The 8,952-nt window shown below is 36.4% G+C and overlaps 2 protein-coding genes across 5 annotated transcripts in view; one reads left to right on the plus strand and one right to left on the minus strand.

Moving 5' to 3' along the window:
• Positions 1-8,952, minus strand: part of PUDP (pseudouridine 5'-phosphatase) — a 78,014-nt gene that overhangs the window by 64,493 nt on the left and 4,569 nt on the right. The gene's annotated exons all lie outside the window — the stretch shown is intronic.
• Positions 1-8,952, plus strand: part of STS (steroid sulfatase (microsomal), isozyme S) — a 140,842-nt gene that overhangs the window by 23,597 nt on the left and 108,293 nt on the right. For 2 of the 4 annotated variants that reach the window (XM_017812291.1, XM_017812290.1), the window contains exon 1: positions 7-769. The gene's annotated coding sequence lies outside the window, so the exon portion shown is untranslated. Of the gene's footprint in view, positions 1-6; positions 770-8,952 lie in introns of those variants that run through there. The other 2 variants (XM_017812293.1, XM_017812292.1) reach the window with 2 other exon arrangements.

Raw genomic sequence — 8,952 nt, forward strand, 5'->3', positions numbered from 1 at the left:
TTCGTGGGGCGTCTTTTGTTGGATGATAGAGCTTCTTGCCCATAGGGCTTGTGGAGTCTCCCTCACTGGAGATAATCAAGAACGGTCTGAATGCAATCCTGTGCCGTGTGCTCTGGGATGACCCTGCTCGAGTGGGGAGCTTGGACCAGATGACCCACTGTGGTGCCTTCCAACCTTACCTATTCTGTGATTCTTCAGTCCCCCTGGTGCTGCTGGCGGGTGAGACCGGGGAGTTCCTCCCAAATTGACGCTTCAGACAGCGCTGCCTCGGAAACCTTTTGCGTGTCTGTAATGAGATTTGCAGGGATGATATTACCACCAGGTCATAATTGGAGACATACACAGAAAGGCACAAATCTATGTAAAGCTGTGAGGGAAGAGTAAAGTAATGGGAAAAAAAAAACAAACTGTGAGGTTAGAGTAAACCCATCTCTTATGGTTTGTTGACTGCAAGAATAGTTAATTGAAGGTTGATAGGAAGCAAAATCTCCCTGCATGGACACATCATCCAACCGATTTTGACTGGGCAGTTGTGAGGAAAGGAGGGGACTTAATTCATCAGTCTTCCCTTTTTTATCTTTTCATGCAGGTAACTCTCCATTAGGCATCAAGATCACTGAAATACCAGTTGCAGAAGCAGACATGAAAAGAGCTATATCAAGCTCCCAAGGTGACATACTGGCTTGAAGATTTGTACAGCTTTGCTGTTCCATGTGAAGGCAGTGGTTAGTTGAAGCTTCTCATAGGGGAAGTCCTGTCTCATTTGTAGGTAGGCCTTGCAGCAATTCTTTTTTTCTAACAATGCCTTCATTTGAATTGGCAATGCATCACCATTTTAGCAATTTAATGGTGGTTTTTAAATCTCTAACTGTAGGTGTCATACTGCTATATTTGAATTTTAATTTAGCTCCTTTAAGCATCTTATCTACCCCTAAAACCTGTCTCTCAAACTATACTCACCCTACATTTGTGTGAAATATAGACACAGAATCCTCCTCATACCTTGTCCTGTCTTGGAAATAAGAAGACAAATAAAATATCCTTGGCCTTTACTTGTACCTTTTTAATAATAAAACTTGACTTTCAAACAAAGTTTTTTGAGTTTTTGATTGGTTTTCTCTTTTTTTCATCTTGTCTCGTTCTGTAATGACAATACTGCCTATAACCTGCCTACGTAGGCTAGGAAAAGGTCTGTGCACAGTACCTTAAATGTCTTTTAAAAATTAGTTCTTGTGTAGATATAAGAAAATGAGTCTCGTGATTCCAGATAATTTTTTTTATTGTAACCTCACAGTACAAGTGTTAAGAATGCCCACAGCTGTTTTGTTACTGCAATAAACACTGTGCAACAAGTCAATATTCTAGCTTTGTTTCAGACAGCAAATGTGTTAGTTTCCTTTGTAGTTCACTTAGGTGAGAGCACAGCTAGAATCAATTGAAAGGTAAAATCCAAAATACGGTATGTGTTAACTGTTAAGAGGCATAAAAAAATCATTACAGTAATTTCAATACCTATAATGGTAGTGTTGTGTTGTCCTAAGAAAGAATGGGTTTCTATAGTAAGAGTGTACGCTGTTGTGACAAAATTTAAAGAGGATGAGTAATAAGGTTGTATGACAATTGTACCTGAGGTGGATTCATCCACTTTCTAATTAGCAAATATTCCAAAAAGCTGGTCTTAAATTGTATTTGCTGACATCGTAAAACTTACACTTGTCAACAAGAAAAAGCTACAACAGTTGGGTATCTTGATTCATTGTTCTAATTAGAGAAAAGTGTTAATTGTTTGATCACAATTCCATCTCCCATGTCCTCCTCAATAGGGGAGATAGTATTTTTGTTGTGTAATTAACCAGTTCATCTGAGAAAACATAAGGCTTTTGCAAAACTTTTGCATATTTAAGTGGAAAAAGGTCATAAAGAGAATCTGTATGAAAGAAGCCCAAAAATTAAAGTGTAATACACAAGGCAAACATTTTTAGGGTTAAGTGGTCCGTGTTACAAATCTTATGGTACACAAGACTGTCACATTGCCTGACAGACTGATGACCTCAATTTGCTTTACTTTTCTCTGTCTCTTCAGTGATAATCAGTGTAATGTTAGCTTACTTAATTCTTCATAGCTGTGTTCAAACACAGGAATATCTTCCCAATATAGACAACTGTTTAGGTTTATTCAGCATGACTGTGTTTGTACTAACAGAATGAAATTAAGTCCAAGCAACTTTTAATTCATGGTGGAGCACAGTTTTCTAGATGCACAAGTAAGAGATCCTGTTGATCTAAGTTTTATTTGAACTGTCTTAAATATTTGTCACTCAGCAGTAGTATTCAGTCTTGGTTGTTTTTTTTTTTTTTTTTAAATAGAGAGTGAAAAGAATTTGAGGTTGAGAATTATGCAATTTATTTTTTGTTTGCTACTATTTTTACTACTTATTTTAAAATGGTTTTGAATTATGAAGACTTCAGTAACTTTTGAGTTGTGAGAAGCATACTGTAGTGGAGGTACAGTAACCATGAAAACTGATAATTATTTACATGCCTACAAAGCTGATGTATGCTTATTGAGAAGGATGAACATGGGTAGCAGAGATGTAATTGTGCAAGTAGATTCGAATCCTGCAAAGTCTGAAGAACACAATTAATTTCATGTGCATTTTTAAAATTAATTAAAGTTGCTATCTGGGCATACACTAAAACAGGTGAATAAATCATTACTGAGTTTTAAATTTTATGGTAATATGTGGTAAATATACATCTGCATATCCAGGTTTTTAAATTTACTGTAAGTTAACTGCCTATAAGTAGCCCTTCATACACCAAACAAGGCTAATTTCTCTAAATATATCTAATATGATAAAATCACTTTGGTTTTATTGTTCTTGCATGTGAGATAAAGTGAAAATATTCAGGTGCATATTCATTATGCAACACAATGTTTTAGGCACAGAGTCCTCCTAACCTTTTTTTAACCTCTGTATGTTTGTTTGGGTTTTCTTTACTTTGAAGCTAAAAAGTTTTCCACGTCAGTGAAATTTATATGATTAAGTTCTTTTCCTAGAGAGTAAAAGCTTCAGAATATGCTTAAGTGTTTTCTTAGGTAATACAGTTGACTCAATAATTACAGTTTCCTGCAATTTCATATTGTGCTTGAAGCATGGATTCACTTACCTATTTTTTATGCCATTGATAGGAACATCATGCCCTATGTGTTTCACACAGAAATGACTGACTATTTTTCTTGTTCTGCAGGCACCTTGGCAAAGAGGATAAACAGATTGTAATCCGTTTTGGTTTGAATATTAAAAAAGAATCTGAAGACTTGAATAAATCCAGTAATTTAAAAGCTTTCATAATGATTTACATGAGCAGCTGTTAAACCCACTATTAGTAACAAATTATTTGGAATGTCTTAAAGTTAAATGTAAATTAATTCAGGTATCAGCTGAGATTCACAACAGTTGCTATATTTGAGCCTATAAGCTCTCATAAAATTGAGCCCCTATCAGTGCTAGATTTCACAAAAATAGAGCTTTTCACCCTAAGATAATGAATCAGGTGAATTTTATTGTTTCAGTTCATGTTTTTATAGCTGCAAAAGGAAAGATGAGCATATGTCTTAAGGCAATTAAATACTACCATACCCTTGCTGAGCTAAGTCATGTTTTATCGATTACATAAGTCAAAAGGGAGTATATCCTCTTTTAGTCAATCGTGTATTCTTCCAGCCAAGCAAGTAGGGGGAGGAGAGCCGTCTGTTTTCTAGATTTTGATATTGACCACCAATTACAAGTGTGTTATTTACAAAGGCAAGAAAGATGATGTGTTATGCTTCAGGAGAATAAAGTGAGGAAGATATATGTTCATCATCGATAAATTTAGATGAGGCACTATAAAAAGGTTCTTAAGCAGCAGTGAGGGGCGAAATTCTAGAAAAGCCAGGCAAGCACACAAGAGGGAACAAGGGGACTATACTATGATATTTTTAGATGTCAATTGCTGTATTTATTGATAAGATTGTACAACAGAACAAATTGTGTCTGAAGCGGGGAAATGAAACCTTAATATCATGCTTCAGGGCCTTTTTTGTTTCCATTAAAGTCACAACCATCTTTCTTTATGGGTTGTGATTTAGCTTTTTGACATAATTTTTGATCTTCCAGTAAAAAAGTGGCTGCACACAGGCAAATTGTTCAGGTGATTAGCAATGTTATTGTAATGGAAGTCTTGAAGTGCTTAATGGGTGGGTCCTGCTTAGCCTTAAACTATCAGAAAGATTAGGCAAATCAGATTGCATCCCCAGATAAGATATGTTGTATCCTGCTTTGCTTTTCCTGTGTGATATGGGCTTCCTGTGTGGGATCATTTGCAACTTTCATTTATTTATCTAATTTCCCATTGTTGAAGGAACCTAAAATATTTCTTAAGCTGTTGGTTTTCTTCCTTGTCTGCATGTGAATTTTTTGGCCGTGCTTTTTTCATTTTACTACAGTTTGATTGTTACAGATTATAGGAAAAACTTTATACTGTCACATGGAATACACATTCTGTGAAACTTTCTGAGCAAGTCATCTATCACCTGGTTGCGGGCAGTCAAGGTGAAACCAAATTCGGTCACCCTGCCAGTGGTCCCTTTCAGTCCTGTGTTCCTAGGCTCAACCTCTTCAAAGGCTGCTGTAATTAGATCTTTAGATGGAAAAGAGAGAAAAGGAGTTGTGATTCTCAGGGTCACAAGGTCTCTAAGCTGCTGATCTGTAATGCTGCTCCAGATTCAGATTTTATATGCATATTCCCCTCAGCATGCAACAAGCTGTAAAGTTGAATCTCCAGAGCTCAGATATCCAGCCTACTCTGTGGCTGCCTGCCCTTAAGTTTGTATCTACCCAGAAGAGATGAGTAGAAATAACTGAACTCACTGACATGCAACCCAGAATGCCCACACGGTCAGGGTGAGCATGCTAACAGCCTAGGTACTGCAGGGAGGCAGTTGGGGGCCAGCTATCGAACAGTGCCACTACTTTTGCAGTGATTCTGGTGGTCTGAGCTCCTAGATCTATCTAGCCAGAGAAACCATAACATTGTGCTGGTACATATGAAGTAGCAACTCTGATCAAGAAGCAGAAATGGTGGGGAGAGTAGAGGGGGCAGTGCCAAGCAGAGTTAGCCAGAGGCTTCTTGACTCCCCGTTGGAGCCGAGTTGTATTAGACATAAAGGCTGTGCCTGACTAGGGGAGTTGGGACTTTTCCCTGGCTGCAGGAGTTAGTGTACCTCCCAACCAAGTCATCATTCTATTTTTGTCTTCCCCCCAAAGCTACTGCCCTGCCCTCCTCCTTACGGGCACAGGCAGGCAAACAGGCACTGGTAGTATACTCCAGAATGTGCTGTTGTGGACAGCCAATGACAAATAGGCTTTTGTGACCACTGGCATGTAGGGCACTGACTAAGTTTTGGGTGGGGCAATAGTCCCTTTGTTAGGTTGTCCACTTAAGTTCAGCTTATGTTCACCTACCTTGACGAATTAGGTTCAGCGTATTGTAACAAAATAGATGAGAAAATGATGTCACTTTATTTCTTATATTGTACTTTCAACAGAAATGTTCTTAGCAGATCAGTAACATATACTTGTATTCATAAAACATTTGTAAAACAAGAAACTCCACTTGTAAATACTGATAAGGTTAGATATTAGGGATACCTAGAAGGAAGCAATGAAGTCCCAGAGCTGTCAAGCCAGTGAGACCCTGACTTTTTACCCTGAGACAGCTAGCTCCACTTAATAAGTATATCTCAAACATTTCACCTTGAGTTCTGTAAGGTGAATGATTGCTTACAGTGAAACTGCAGGTTTGAAAGATTCCTGGATTTCCATTTTATGTACTTACATGTAGGTAAGACCATGAGAGACATTCAAGATCTAAATGAATTCTTTGAGATAGAATTGTATATGCTTAAAATATTATGCCTAAAATTTTCTAAATCTTTCAGTGAATCTTTTGCTCTGCTATGATATCCTGTGTTCGTACTCTGTCTTTTTTTCTATTTTACAAATTTCATTCATTTATTCTTTTGTCATAAGTTATGCTTTCTGAAGCTTTTAGCATTTTGATTGCTTTTCAGCATTTTGGGGTTTACCTTCTTCTTTAGAGAAGTCCAGCACTTGGGTACATTATTATAGCTGTGGGGTTTATAAGTGACAAATAGAAGGCCATCTTCTGCTATTAGACTGCCACCTTAGTCCCAGATACAGCAATACCTTTGAATTAACAGAAGAACTGAATTACCGTCTTTGCAATAGTTTGATTTTTACTGCTGATTACTAAGGTTATTCACCATGTTGTACCAAGACAAAAGCTCAAAACTTCTGTTGCCATTTGTCCAATTTAAAATTTTCTTTTTGGATCACATCTGTATGTATGCTCACTAATTAGAGAAGTCGGTATTATACTTCTCTGAAAGAGATCAGTGGCAACATCTCTAGCCCATGAAGAGCTTACTACCTCTTCATGCCATTTGAAATATTTTTTTGCATTTTTAAGTATGAAAAACTACTATCTTGCAAGCCTAATGAGGCAGCTATCTGCAAGAAGCTGTGTTACAGGATGAATTGTTGTATCACTGTTTCGGAAATGCTGTATGTGTCATTTAGACCAGTGGCTACTACAAGCAGTAGGGAATGAGTATTATATTAATGACCATATTTGACAGCCTGTGTCCATAATCTGTTTTTCACTGACTTTTCCTTTTTAAGCCAACAATTATGCTCTCATCTGGAAAAATTAGACTAATGCAATTTTCCAAAAGCTGTTAACAAGGCTTTTAATATTAAAATGGCTATATATCCTAATGTGCCATCCTGAAACTATCTTTGTGTTGGGGTCATGAAATGAGGTACAGTTAGGGTGTATTCTGGAGTTGCAGAGCATGGAGAGAAGCCTACATGCTTCAGGAAGCATAGAGGTTCACTCAGTATATGGCACTCTTGTCACTGAATTTCTAACAGCATCTTCTGGGGTGATGTTTGCACTGAAGCTTTCTGAAGTTGGTGGAAGTATAGTAAACCCTTGTCCGATTGCAATTTTGTAATATTTGTGTGATTGTTGCTTCTTAAAGGACCTGACAAAGTGTGGGGACCTGCATATTCATCTGCTTTTTCTAAATTCATCATATCCAGGAAATATAATAAAATAAATTACCTAGTAGATTCAATGAAATATATTTTTCCTGTTTGTTCAAGCCCATCTTTCTTCAAAAATCCAATTCTGTTTGTGACTCAAGGTAGCTTAGACCAGTATTATTCGATAGTCAGAAACTATGGCTATAGCAACTACAAAACTTGGATCTTTATTCTTACATGGCATAGCCAATATGTTCTTCCAGCTAAACTCTGACATGTAAATCTTAAATAGTTATTCACAACCATGATTAAAAAAAACCCCACCTAAACCATCAGACTGTGTCATAGGTTTCCATGTATAAAAGCTGTTGTGACTTCCTCAGAACTGTATAAAGTCCTCTGCAGTCCACAGATTTCACAAGTTTATATGGTGATTCCCCTACATCCTTCAAGATAACTACATGGCTACAGAATTTTCAGAGGGAAAATTAACACTGTTTTTTTGGACTAAGCCAAAGAATGAACTTTAAACATCTTTTTTCAGTGAAGATTTGTTGCAGAGTAAATGTCCTCTAGAATCCATAATCCAATTTTTACAAAGTCCCTAGAACAGCAGAACTGTTACCTTTTAATTCTGGATATGTGTGTCTTTCTAAAATATCTTCTGAAATTAGCTGTGTTCCTTTGGTTTCACTATGATAAGAGAAATTAACAAATACCCTTTGTTCCATTTTAGCTCTGTTACTTTTGTATTTCACTTGAATCCAAGTAAAATACAAGTTTGTATTAGCAGATTTATGTGACAGCGTAAGCATTTATATGTGCACCAACATTCAGCCAGTCTAAGGCAGCTGTATCATGTTTTGTTTTTACAAAGACACTGTGCCATACCTGGTAGATGAACATTTAGTCATGTGAGTTGGATCCTAAACTTCTAAAGCTTTGCCGAAGATGTTTTGATGAACTGAAACAAAAGCTCTGCCTAACTGCAGCTCTGCCTTTCCACTAGATTCCAGTAATTCAGTCATGCATCCTTCTACTTCTTTTTCATCCCAAACACTCTTTAAAAAAATAATTTCCTTTACCAATTAAATGAATTGAACTCTGTTATAGATATGAACATTCATATATAAATACATAGATACTGTCTCCCACTTGGTGACCAGAAGTCCAAAGTATCTTAAAAAGCAATGTTTCTAACAAATTAAGAAAGAGAAAAAACTCAATATGTTCATATCCATGTGTAAAAAAGAAATCAAACCCACAAAAACACCTATTGTTCAAAATGGATAATATAATCCATTAAGTAACATAGATCATTGGAGAATACATTACAGGGTCACATAGTACCCTATTTGCCAGAGCTAAATGCAGCCTCCCTGGTAGCATTTTAATTTTCAGTCCTACTTACGCTTTGAAATCATCAAGTAATTGTCACTTTAGCACCCTTCAATGATTTCTAATCAAACACGGAAAAGAAACCTAAACAGAGAAAACCCCTCTATTCAGTGCTTAGATTTGGATACGAGAGGGGGAGGAAGTTTATTTTTTTCACTCATTAACTCATTGTGATTTTTTGCAAACTATTTTAGTTAGAATGAATAGATCCTTCTATGCTGCATTTTGGTTTTCCATATCAAATGCCTTGAATTGTCATGTTAATTAGCACAGACAAGTCTGCTTTTTATTCAGTCCATCATTATTTTCTCATACATACCCTTGTTTTATCCTTACTTTTTTCTAATTTACATAATCACAAGGTTTGAATGAATGCTGCTTAATAATAATTTCTTTTAATAAAATTTATTTTAAGTAATTATTACACATTTAAGAGTTG

This window comes from Lepidothrix coronata, unplaced genomic scaffold (genome assembly GCF_001604755.1).
Source record: "Lepidothrix coronata isolate B3197 unplaced genomic scaffold, Lepidothrix_coronata-1.0 Scaffold35, whole genome shotgun sequence".
NCBI classification, from domain to species: Eukaryota; Metazoa; Chordata; class Aves; order Passeriformes; family Pipridae; genus Lepidothrix; species Lepidothrix coronata.